Below are 14,061 nucleotides of genomic sequence, written 5' to 3'. Positions count from 1 at the left end.
CACTCTTGTGTCCAGTTCAGGTGTGGTTTGCAATTAAGCTGCATTCATTTCAATGAAACTAATGTGTTTACACAGAAAGATTTATCTGACGGATTTTTGAAGCCAAAGCCAGGAACAGACTATAAACAGAGAACAGGTCATAAATGAAAGACTGAGATTTCTCTTTTTAAATCCATTTATGGCTTTAAAAACCTGTCAAATAAATCTGTCTGTGTAAAGACACCATAAGTTACAAAACCACACCTAAACTGGAGACAAGAGTGGTGTTGTCTCTGAAAGAAAGTGTGCTTGTAGTGCTGGATAACCCCTTTAATGCTGCACATTATTATATACCAAATACGATCAAGAGTTTTATACATACTAAAATAAGAGCAAAATACGACAGTAAAGTATGTGTGAACATAATCTTAACATATGTAAACAGATTTCAGAATGTAGCTTTTTTTCAGAAATTTTCTGAAGCAAATCTGCTATTTGTGATCTTAGCCTAAATGGTTTACTATAAAAAAAAAGGGATAGTATGTGTTCTATAAAGTGCAGTCTGCGCTTTTAGGCTCGGTTCACACACAGCATATTTCAGGCAGTATTTAGTCCACATGTCAGGTCCTCATAGCAACCAAAACCAGGATCCTTTCTGTGTTTTTATTCCACTCCTGGTTTTGGTTGCTATGAGGACCTGACATGAGGACCAAATACTGCCTGAAATATACTGTGTGTGAACCCAGCCTTACTGTTTAAGTACCTTCCTCCTGCACCCTCTTGTGGCTTTGCCTCTTGTACTGCTTATTGTTGCAGTCAGAATGTCAGCTGATCACGGTTGCCTTTTCAAGTGTGTGTCTGTTTTCAGGATATTCCCAAGTCTCTGTCTGAATTTATTGGCTATATCCTACTAAAAGCAATGGTTAAAGGGATATTCTGCTCAAATACAACTTTTCATATGTTGCTGCCCATGGTGAGACTAACAATTCATTGCATACTTATCATTTATTGTCTCCTTTCCCCAGTTTTGAGCTTCTTCTTTCTGCTAAAGACACAAAAAACTGTGTGTGAGCCATTCAGTCCTTCTCTCCTCTAAATCCTGTCCTCACTCCTCCCTTCCTAGACGGCTGTACTAAAGTCCCAATCTGCAACTTTGTAGTAACCTTGTAATGCAGGAAGGATTTATCACAATAACTTCATTAGCAATTTGACCTCAGATTAACCCTCCCAGCATTACAAAGAAGCTACAGAATTGCAGATAAAGCCTGCCAGAGACTTGTTTACATCAAAAGGGGTTGGGGGGGGGGGGGGGTTTAGACTGATTGCAAAGCAATCAAACTGGTGTAAGGTAAAATTGTCTTAGTTGCCCCTAGCAACCCCCATAGTCTTTTGCGTCTTCAGCAGAAAGCAGCAGCTCAGTACTGAGGGAAAGAGACTGAATAGATATTAAGTATGGGATGAATTGTTTGTCTTACCAGGGCCAGGACATTATGAAAAGTTAAGTTTAAGTGAAATACCCCTTGATAACTCCTTCAGGTTTCTTCTCTGTAACAGTTAAGCTATTTCTGTGCAATTTCTAATAATGGCGTAATCAAAGCTTCCTATGTAAACTCTGCCAGTCCACTCATTGTCTAAGTGTAAAATCTATACTTTAGAATTGGATTTATTGATACCAGTTCTGTCAGACCCTTTGCCTCAAGCCTTGTTCCAAGTGTCTCTAAGCTTGTATTAAAAGGAAATCTGTCAGCTCTAATTAACATTCCAAACAGCTGACCCTGTTAGACTGCTGTTAAGTGAAAGAGACACATGGTACCTTTCATATATCCATCTGTGCTTCTGCAATTTTAAATTCAATGAAAAGAGTCATAGTGTATTTTCAGAGCTCCCGATATGCAGTAAGTAGAGATGAGCGAACCGGGTTCGGGTCCATCCGAACCCGAACTTTCGGCATTTGATTAGCCGAATTACAATTACAACGATATGTAACAAGTATAAGTTTTATATTATGAGATGGCTTGTAAAAAAATCAAACCATTGTTAACAAACATATGTTCCTTAAAATCTCTCTATTTCCATGCTTATAACGCTTTTATCCTTTGGTCTATGGGGCTGTGTGAGGTGTCATTTTTTGCGCCATGGTCTATTCTTTCTATCTATCGGTACCTTTATTGCGCATATACGACTTTTTGATTGCTTTCTATTACAATTTTTCTGGATTTGAAGCGACCAAAAATGTGCAATTTTGCACTTTGGGGATTTTTTTGCGCTTACGCCGTTTACCGTGCGAGATCAGGAATGTGATAAATTAATAGATCGGGTGATTACGCACACGGCGATACAAAACATGTTTGTTTATTTTTTTTTTAATTCATAACATGGGAAAAGGGGGGTGATTCACACTTTTATTAGGGGAGGGGACTTTTTATTATTGACACTTTTTTTTTTTTACTTTTACACTTATACTAGAAGCCCCCATGGGGGACTTCTAGTATAAGCACAATGAACTCTCATTGCGATCTATGCTGCATAGTAATACAGCATAGATCGATGAGATAGGCACTCGATTGCTGCTGTAGCCGGAAGCAACCGAATGCCGAGCCGGGATCAGCGTCATTATGACGCAGACCCCGGCCGGGTGAAGACACGGGGATCGCTAATCCGGGACAACGTCGCGGGGGGGCGATCTCTGCCACTAGACACTAGGGAACGGCTGCATCAGTTAATCGGATGCAGCTGTCATCTTTGACAGCTGCATCCAATTATCTAATTCGCACACACGGCGATCAGACCATGCCCTCTAATAGCCGCGGCCCAGGGCCATATGTGGCACCCGGGACCGCGGCGGTTCAGAGCGCGGCCGCCGCGCAGCCCCGCTCTGAACACCTGTGGGCAGCCCTGGACGTACAGGTACGTCCAGGGTCGCCTAGGGGTTAAATACAATGCCAGAAGAAATATTTATTTTCCTGGTCCTAAATCTGAGCTACACCTGGATGCACTCATCAGGTTTGTCTTCCTGGTACCTATAGTCCCACTTCTGGTCTCTGTTATCCTGACTGTCTCCAGCCTGTGCCCATGCTCTAGCAAGGACTCCAACTTTGTAAATTATCAGTAGCATGTCCAACTTTCCTGGTGCAGGCTATTGTGAAAACCATAGGACCCCTGAGACTCTCCATCGTTAGCAGCAAACCAATTACAACCATAAGGATTCACACTCTAATCAAGAAACTGTATATTTCAAACTGATCTCTTGCTTTATTTCTGTATTTCAGATAAAACAACATTAATATGTTAAAATATGTAGTGTCAAACAAGCTGTGCTCACTTTTAAGCCAAGTTCTGTTGGTGCTATGTGAACATTTGTGTCACGTGCCAATGATGCCATGTTGTATGAGGTGACAGAGATTCCATTATTACATCAGGGCCTGATTTTTATCCGTCTGTCAAAATGACTGTGTTAGAGACAGAAGTAACAATAATATACATACAATGCACATACCTTTTTGACTACTATAGGGGCTGAGCTGCAACAATGCTGGAAGCACCGGTATTGTATTAAAGCCATCATCTGGCCCTCTCATGCTGATTTCCTGGAGATTCCTCATTTCTGAAGTAATCTTTCCGACACGTGAAGGGATCATGTGGATATCTGTATAATCGAGTGTGAGTGAATCCACGCCCACATGCAATGTCCGAAAGCTGCACAATGTCGCCAGTGTTGCAGCGAAGTGAACCAGAAGTGAAAGCCGGAGAGCAGGAGGCTTCTGCCATGTTCTGCTCCCCAGAAAACCCCTTTAAGGGTGCCTTCACACCTACTGGATCCACAGCGGATCTCACTTCTGCGGATTCGATTCGAAGCGAGAACCGCTGCGGATCCGGTACCATTGACCCCCTATGATAGCACATACTCGCAGCGGGATTGACATCCCGCTGTCAGTATGTGCTTTACCCCCCCGCTGCCCGCAGCCCGAATCTACCATCCTCGGCCGCATCAGTCTATCCCCGGCGCATCCCCCCATCCCCGGCCACATCCTTTAGCCTGCCGCCGCCCGCATCTCCGATCCCCGGCGCATCCTCCCATCCCTGGCCGCATCGCGCAGCCCGCCGCCGAGAGCATACAGTACCTGCTCGACGGCGCGGCTGCAGTGAGGCTGCCGGCTCCAGTCCCACTCAGATCAGCCTCCCCGGCCGCATCAGTCTATCCCCAGGGAGGATGCGCTGGGGATAGACTGATGCGGCCGGGGATGGGGGGATGCAGCCGGGGATGGGGGGATGCAGCCGGGGATGGGGGATGCAGACGGCGGCGGGCTGCTGGATGCGGCCGAGGATGGGCTAATGCGGCAGAGTATGGACTGATGCGGCAGAGGATAGTAGATTCGGGCGGCGGGGCTGCGGGCAGCGGGGGGTTAAAGCACATACTGACAGTGGGATGTCAATCCTGCTGCGAGTATGTGCTATCATAGGGGGTCAATGGTACCGGATCCGCAGCTGATCTCGCTACAATTCCGCAGAAGTGAGATCCACTGTGGATCCGGTAGGTGTGAAGGCACCCTAAGTATGGCATCTAGAAATAGCAGTATTACCTATGATACACTGTAACACACCAAGTAAGATAACTATTTAACTATCGTAGCCCCCCATATGGCAATACTGGTCAAACACATGCATCTTTGTGTGCCAAAAGAAGTGGAATATACGTAGGAAACAGTGTTGGACGGCGGTCCATCGGGTCTTAGCTCATTAGGGGAAATTATTTTCAGAGCCAACCCTACATCTATCCAGAATCTGACCACTGTGAAACAAACTTAGGTTATTTGCAAATCTGCCTATAGAAAAAAAAACCTCTGGTAACAAGTGGCTGGTGCCAAAGTTACATGTAAATTGTGTTCTGCCCTAATAGGCGAGAGCTACCTCGATGATCCCCCAGTTCCCTGGTGCGCCAGTCTAACTTTGGCAAGAAAACATGTATTTGGAGATCCCTTAAATCATAAAATAACTATGAACGCTTAAAAGCCACAGTATTATTGACACAGCCATGTTATAGCATGTTGATGCAATATATAGCTGGTACATGGAACCATAAAATCCTGTCATTAAATTGCAGGAAAAGTTTTTTGAACCCACAAAAATAAAATTTACTTTTTTTAAAAACCATAAAAATCGACAATCCCTGTTATAATCTGCTGCAAGTCAGCATGTCCATCCCTCCTAAAACCTCTAGTGTTTGGCAAGCTTTAGTATCCATGCTTGGCTAGGCCCTTGTAAGCAAACGGAAAGCATTTCTATATTTTTAGGACAGTAAATACTTAAAAAAGAAGGTAATATGTTTGACATTGCTTATAGACAACAGCATACTTTACTCAAAACATGGACTTACTCTTTAGTAGTACAGCTGAAAAAAACCCCCACATAACTGCTAGCAACACCTCAATACTCCCATTTCATAAGGTGAAAGCATATCACTATTGGCCCTTTTACACAAGCCGATGTTGGCAATAAGCATTGCAAGAAACGCTCATTCCTGCCAATTATCAGACCTGTGTAAGGGTACATTTACACAGAGAGATTTATCTGACAGATTTCTGAAGTCAAAGCCAGGAACAGACTACACAGAGAACAGGTTATAAAGGAAAGATTAAGATTTCTCCTCTTCTCAAATCCATTCCTGGCTTTAGCTTTTAAAATCTGTCAGATAAATCTCTCTATGTAAAGGCACCTTAAAAGTGTCAGTGATCAGCCATGAGGCAGGAAAACACCTGCTTGTGGGCTGATCACATCTTTTAAACAGACCTGTAAATTATTTTTTACTGGCTGCACATCCCCCTGTGTCTGTAGACGCAAGCAAATCAGGCTGTCTAATAGGACCTTAAGATATGTCTTCTGGGGTTTTTGGTTTTTTTCCTGTATAGTGGCACTCCTGACTACATGGAGCTGCAGTGCTGCCCCATTCAAATAAAAGGGACTAGCCAGCTGCAGCCTAAAGTGATGGTATATTCTAGTGATATGCCTATACTTTGTGAGTACCTGTTCAAGAGAAAACTAGAAAGAAAAATTAACAATCCTTTTCATACAATGGCATTTAGTAATGTGGTTTAGTTTTCCTACTGTACTGAAGCATCCTCTTTTATACTGCAGATTGCATCTAAGATGGAGAGGCCTGTGACAGACCTGCCTGGCCTTCAAGGATTCAAGCAGTACGGTAACAATAATATTGCAATAAATATTTAACCATCTGGTTACTAACCACTCCACTAGAGTTTTCAAAATAATGTGATGCCCCTATTTGTTAAAGCAGTTTCACTCCGGCATCAATTAAATCATGGACTGTCATCCTGATTGCTCTCTTTGTTGAGGGACAGCACATTTCCATCGGAGGATCAACGCAGCTTTCTATCCCGGCAAGACAATTCATAATTCTAAGCAGCGGAATGAATGCACAAATTACATTCTTCAACCTTTTACTCCCACTAAATCTTTCCTTTTTTCCACTTTGCTGAGCCTGAATATTTTATTCCTCCATCAAATATGCATCCCATTAATTAAGTTAAATTACTTCTGACTGCCAAATATTCTCTGTCGATGACTGTCAACAGAAAATACATGGCTGTGAACTTCTAATGACACAGTCTCGCTTAAACATGAGTTACAACCTTCACGCAAGCATCTACAGGCAAATTATCAGCCTCTTCTTCAAAACGGGGCTGAAATTAAATGCTGGTTTCTTTTTCTTCAGCTTTTAACATGTACACAATAGATGACACACGTTCTTGACAAAGCAAGTACTGCAATTTTAATTATATACCTTTTCCTCATCTTTTAATTGCTGTTGTTAATCAGTCATTAACTTCTTCCCAAAGTGCAAGATTCTTAAGTCTCCTTCAAAACATTTCGGCTCAATAAATTCCATCGCTCTTCATAACTAACATATAATTTTGTCTATTTTTAAAACTGTCATTTTCCAAGACTTTTTTTTTTTAATGGAAGCTTTAAGGATGACAGTAACAGGGATTTAATCAGAACTTGCATAAAATTAGCACTTTCTTACACGATTGGGCTAAAACAATTTCGAAAGACATAAGTGGCTTGTTTAAGTATTATTCCATAACAACATTTCTGTTATCCTCACAGTATGAGGCTTCATGTTGCCTTCTATACATAATGCAGGTATATCTATCCATATGTGCACCCTATCATATGGATGATCTATATAACTGGGTGCAAAAAATTATATTTAATTACAGTGAAAGTATTCTAATAAAATTCTAAAAGTTGCCCTTTAAAAATTTTACACATCTAACAAAGTCATAAGTATACTGCAAGGAAAAAAAGCATGCGCAGGCAGCAAAACAAGATTAATTAAACCTATTGCTACTTTTATTTTTCAATAATGTTTTAAGCAATGTGGAAAAGACATGTAGATGACCTAAGAGGGGTGACCTATACTTATACCTATACCATGGCAATCTCTAATAATCTGGTTACTAAAGAAAGTTTATGAATGATGAGTTATGGGATCCCCTGTTAAGCCATTTCAATGGGTGGGGACAAATTGATCATATTACCCCAGGGCTACAAATACAGCTAAAAGGCTGGTAACATTACAAGGTGCAAATTGTAATCACTGAGATCTATCCTTCTGTTAGCAGACTTTAAAAGGGATCCTAGTATTTGGCAACTAGGCTGTTCTCTTTCTGACATAACTACAAAAGTGAGTTTGTGTTTCAGGGTGCCTGTCACAAGCCATTTCTAAGGAATTGAAACATCATTAGTTGTTGTGTCTTCCAATCCCTAACTACTAATAAGCATTCTAAAGCTGGCACTACACATAGGGGAAATTTACTCTTATCCAATAAGAGGTGCAGCGGCTGCCCCCACACTGTGCTCTGGAATCCAGGCTAGCTCCCAGCTAGCATTGACTTCAGCTACAATGTACACTAGCTCTCTATGTATATTTTAGTAAACGGTGGCCAGACCCCATTTTACACCAAGCCCACTCATTTTAAAAGCCAGCAAAAAAACGCAGAAAGTTGACACGTTTTGATCAAACCAGGGTCATTGCAAAAATGTGTCAAACCACAGGCATAGAAGAATAATACATTCCCGTCATAAAGCCACATGGAACTGACAATATCTGAGACTATCCTACAGTCTAATGTGTACAGGTGCCTTCAAACTCTTTCTCAACATACCCAACCCAATTGTTCTCAGAGAGATTAGCTACCGCTCTCTCTCCTTTTACAATACACACACCTGCCCAAGCTGAGAACTCTTTATGACTATTACCTGAAATTTATGGTAAGGACGACATAAAGAAGAAGAGTTGAAGCATTGTGGCATATGAGGAAAGCATGACAGTAAAGAAAGTTCAAAACCAACTGTGTTATCTACCACTAATATGGGGACACATAAAAATCAGAATAAAAAGATACAAAAATGCAAAAAAAACAAACAACAACAACCGGTATGCCAGACACACCTGTCTATGGGAAGCCAATGCACCATAAAAGCCAATGCACCATATACTTTAGCTAACAGGGGGATCCCACCCTATTATATTAGCTAAGCTATTTTTATCAGAGCATGTCAGATAAAGTTGCCATACTAGAAAATAAAGAAAAAATAAATAAATAAAAGATAAAGAGCTAGATGATACTAGAGAAAAAATATTAAAATCAAAATAAACGAAACAATTCATTTTCTAATAATACCTTAAAAAAGATGAATAAATAGTAATGTAAACCATATAATAAAAGAAAAATAACATAGGTATTACTATCACCAGCCCACCACTACTTCTCTGTCACAGCATCACTAGATAGTGAGAAGGATTCACTGAATGGGTTAAAGTCATCTGATTTAATAGACTCACATGTCTTTAGTCTATATAAGCACTAACAGTTAATCATCTGTATCATGCATGTAGATCATATAGTCCATTAGATTCTAGCTGAAAGGGAACAACAAGGGGTGGGGCGGGAAGGGGGAGGAATACAATTATACTGCTAACTGGCATTAGGCAAACAGGATATGAGATGACAGCCAAACATATTTTTGGAGGATTACTTGTCCCTGCTGCAAGACAAATTGAAAGCTGTTGTTGACAAGCCTGCTTACTTTATATGTGCTTCACGTTGCCTGCATTATAACATTTTTCACTGGTAAAGTAGGAGTAAACATTTGTGATCAAAATGGATGACAGCCTATTTTGTGGCTTGATTTGAAAGGGGTGATGCTTCATGAATAGAGAAACAAAAAAGCCATTTGTAATGTGCAATGGGGGATAGGTGAGAGATGATCATGTTCACATTGTGTCTTTTTTTGGCACTGGAACATATATAACCTCATTACTGATTTGGTAACTGTATATGCTATATGCAATATGCAGTATGGAAGGAATTTGTACTCTTGTCTATTATCCATACCAGTGCATAATACATAAACACTTTAAAACCAACAAAAAATGTCAAAGTACATGGTAACACAACATAATAAGTGCAGGGGGAAATAAATTGTGGTGAACTCCCCCAATTAGAAGGATCTGCAATTTTCATAGTGTTTAAGGGCCCTATGAGCAGGGTAAGCTGTGCCAATCTCACTTGACAAGCCTATTAGATAGCTAGATGATCATATGGCAAGGGCTGCAAGGAAATAGTCAGCGGAGAACACAGAGACACAGCTGGACCACCCCGAACAAACATTACATCTTTAGTATTTTAACACCGAGCACAACATTTATCAGCCATGGACTCTGCATCACCTTTTACACGGAACGATGCACGTCCGGAAGCCGACACAGAGCCAGGAAAGGACAACGCTTAGTTCAGTCTTCTCCCGGCTCTATCTCCCGATCAGTATGGGTCTAAACACTCAGAGCTGGCCCAATTAAAACTTTTGACATGTCTCTATGACAGGTCAAAAGTTTTGTGAAACAACAGTGACACTTTAAAGCTAAACAGCTAAAGCTATGCAATGTGTATCACTATTACTGACATTAATACCAGTTGCAAAAATGGCATAGTCAAGCAAGCTACCCTGCTTGTTTAACCCCTGGAGTTACATAAACAGCAAAGCTCAGGGAACCATGCCATTGATGCAACTACCATTAATGTCAGTGGGAATTATGCAAATTATGTAACTCGTCTGTTTTCACAGTTTTTGGCTTCCATGCCACTTCAGGCTACTGCAATAGATAAACCTAATATTAAAAAAAAAAATTAAAACATGTTCAGGAAAGCTTGGAAGCTGCACTTTATGGCTGCCTCCGAAGGTGTGCACGCATTACAAACCATAATTGCAATGCCCCAAAAAAATGAAAATACAAACAAATAACCTGGAGAAAGAAGAGAACAATCTACAATCTCCTCACCGTGTGGCATAACCACTCAATTTATGTTTATATACCAATAAAGGGACTGGAAGCCATAAACCCCACAAGTTAAAAATGTAACATGGAGAGTTAAGTGATAAACCAGTTTAAGGCCTGAATCGAGTTTTTAGAGCACAGCCTAATTCACCCAGCTTCCAACAGATGATCCAAAAGCTCTATTCTCATAGGTGCAGTTGTAGTATATGAGGATTTTACTTCAACGTAGCTGGCACAAGTGAAATGAAAAATTGTCATAATTAAGTCATGTCTTACAGAGTGTACAGACATGGTTAGATATTACAACAAACACATGAAATGTATTAGATACAGGGTAGAAAACACAGCTTGGTGAACAATTATAAAGCATGCAAGAGAGCATGAAAAATATATATGTCTTTGTACCTGATAAGAGGGAATTCTTACAAAACTAAGACCATGAACAAATTAAAACAGTAAGAGCAGAATGGAGAATTAAATCCATAAGTAAGCGGTACTTAAGTAGATAAGCTGAGAATTTTAAGTGCCATCTGATCAGGTAAAGTACAGTATAATGAGATGCTCTGAACTACAAATTTCACCAGTGGGATCTAGTTCATTTTCAAGACTCTTACAATTCTTGGAGGTAAGGTGCACTTTCAGGTTTGCTGATGCAGAGAGGGCAATGGGGGCAAGTGAAAAAGTAATGCCAATCCACCTGCTGGGCCTCTTACGATTGCATTTCACAGGAAGATGAAGAGTCTGCTACAGTCACTGCTCATGAAAAGAAGGACCTTTAAGACTGCACTATCTAATAAACAGGCCACTTGACCAGGAATATTTCACATTTTCAACATTTCCCAGATCAGCTGCTTTCAGTTTGACCGTAAAACATTTCTCTTTTCCTCAAACATAATAAAATTACTAGTGAGAGATGTACTGCAATTCAAGGCGTACAAGATACATTTGTTCCCAGTACAAATGATCAACTTGAAAAGGATTTATACCTTTAACCTCTGGAGAATTTAGGTTTCTGCAGCTAAACTAATCACAAGAGAAATTACCCAGTCAAATGAGGGTAGATTTTCTTTACAAATAGTTGAATGCTTTACTGGTCAGAAAAAGAACCGGAATCAGAACACTTAGAAAAATGATGACTTGTGGCCACCTTTAATAACCACTTTGACAAGTGCATGACAAGTGCTGTGCATTGCCTATGGGCTAGAAGTCATGTAGGGCTAAAGCAAACTTAATAACATCCTAGTTGTTACTAGTGGCTATAATTTCTTGCTCCTAAGTAGGAGTAAACATAGGTTGGTAGGTTGTCACTATCTAGTTATTTTATTGTTAAATAAAAAAAAAGAAAAAAAGAGAGCATGTACACAGGCTTCAGCCCACAAAGAAATATAGGATAACAAAAAAACGACAATAATAAAAACACTAAAAATATGTGCTGGAAATCCTGAACCACAGACCCATGGAATAAAATACATTAGCACAAGACAAATGGTCTGGATGCCGCCATCAGCTTCTACATAAATAGCTGGAATCCATGTATGCTCTGTAGTGGCTATCAATGGTGGCTGGAGGTTGCTAAAAGCTGCCAGTAGCCATCATGTATGGAGAAAGCTTGTCTACCCAGTTCTATTTAAACCTCCTTAACACCATCATGGTGAAAATATATACATCAAGGGTGGATACAGGGTTAAGGGTCATGCACCAATCTGTTTTATGCCTTTGTTGTGTACTAACAATTGTAATAAATATTCCAGACAGATATGAGGGACCATTACTGTGGCAGGTTATATCAGATACTGTATGTATGAAGGCATCTTCATACTATAACAAATAAGTCTTGTGTTGCCAGTCTAAGCAAGTTGCCAACACTCTGGTCTTTTTGGTGGTTCTGAAATGAATCCTGGATGGCACATGGTGAACACAGCATATGCCTACTCAATCAATGGCTGCTCCACTTCCCCGCTGTGATCTCTAGTTTTGACCAATGCTGTTTGTTATCTTCCTTAGCTTGACAGTCAGTGGATACTCTGAAAGCACAACCTGGAAATCCAGACCTTTATTCAGGCGGTTTAAACTGTAAAAACTGGGAGTTCCTTACACGCTGATAACCAGAGTAGCCAGTGCAAATTCCGCCTACAGAAACACTGTTAGGCTACATGCACATGGATCAAAAGTGGTGGAATTCCTCAGCGGAATTCTCCGCCACAGAAAAACCACCAGCCTCCCTGTCATAATGACAGTCTATGGAAGGCTCACACACCTTTTCTCCCCATGCTGAAGAATGAACATATTCATTCTTCAGCATGGAGAGAGGAGACGCGCGAGCCTCCCATAGACTGTCACTATGACAGGGAGGCTGGTGGCATCCTGCCACTTTTGCTCCGTGTGCACATAGCATTTGCGCTCATATGTCACCATTATCCATACGTACAGAATCTGAGTCTTTAAAGAACACAGTATATAAGGCACTGTACTCAGGAGTCATACAGGCCCTATGCTCAAATGCACTATTCCAAAAACTACCACTGATAAAGTGTTCATTTTACTATATTCCTCTAACTAAAAACTAAGCTAAAGAAGCAGTATTTATTATTAGTTGATCAAGGCATCAGTGTATGGGTCAAGTCATGTGCTCCACAGGTTAGAGACAAAATTGTCCATTAAAACACTCCATGTAGTCTTTGAAGCTATCCAGAGCACATGATAAGCAAGAAGCAGTTAGAAGTAAGAAGTCTGATGTCTCATGTCATACAAACAAGATGATTACTCCTTTGAAAATGCAGAGAAACGAAATACTGAAGAGCTCCCCTCCGGATTCTCATGCAGGGTGAAAGCGGCACGTGTGACAACTCCCTGGGTAAAGCCTACATTAAAAAAGAAGCTGTACTACTGTCCATCAAACTATCACTGATGGTAGTTGCTTTAGGGCATAACAAGATGCCTGCAACAAACCTGCAGCTTAGTAGAAAAAAAAATGTAAAATGTGTTTGCAGCAGGAAATAAAAAGAGAAATATAAAAGCCAAGATTAATTAAAAGAAACTAACTTACACCAGTTACAAATCATCTGAAATGTGTTGTAAAAAAGCATTTCCTTAGATAAGCCGAGGATGAAAGTTTATAGGTTTTCAAAATATTCAGCTCAACGGCATCAAATAAAATAGCTGTGCCATCTCGTCCAATTTGTAGCCAGCCTGTGCGTTATGAATTGTTAAATACTCAGTACAGTGCATTTGATGATTTAAGCACACAACAGCTTGAGTCCATCCAGCCAGCCGAAATTTTCATTTATTCCTGCTGTCTACAATTACCCACAACCATGTATTTTTAAATATTTCCAGCCTATAAAAATTACTAATTTTTGCCAGTTGTGTTTATCTGCATTTCGACTTTGATTGGGATAAATTAAGCTCTCAAGTGTTTCTTGCTTTATGAAACTCTGCATGTTGTACACTTCAACACAAATAAATGACTTCCACCATTAGAGGTTTAAATAATGTAATGTATTTCATGCTCAGCCTGAAGCTGGATTCCAATGAAGTTGCTAATGCACGTAATGATTAAGTGTAACTCAAATACTAACTGTGTTGTTGAAAACATGACAGGCAATAATTTGGTCTATTATATTCTGCCATTTAATTGCCTAGTACAGACATTCTCTGACACGTTATGAAGCAATGATTTACAATTATTCAAGCTGCAAAGGTCAGAAAGTGACATTATAATC

At 40.3% G+C, this 14,061-nt stretch overlaps 1 protein-coding gene across 1 annotated transcript in view; it reads right to left on the bottom strand.

Moving 5' to 3' along the window:
• The window catches only part of ZNF407 (zinc finger protein 407), a 423,344-nt gene that overhangs the window by 352,338 nt on the left and 56,945 nt on the right, over positions 1-14,061 (bottom strand). The gene's annotated exons all lie outside the window — the stretch shown is intronic.

Source organism: Dendropsophus ebraccatus, chromosome 2, assembly GCF_027789765.1.
Source record: "Dendropsophus ebraccatus isolate aDenEbr1 chromosome 2, aDenEbr1.pat, whole genome shotgun sequence".
Lineage (NCBI taxonomy): Eukaryota > Metazoa > Chordata > Amphibia > Anura > Hylidae > Dendropsophus > Dendropsophus ebraccatus.
Note: the sequence above shows the minus strand (reverse complement) of the source record. Positions and strands in the feature narration are given on the sequence as shown.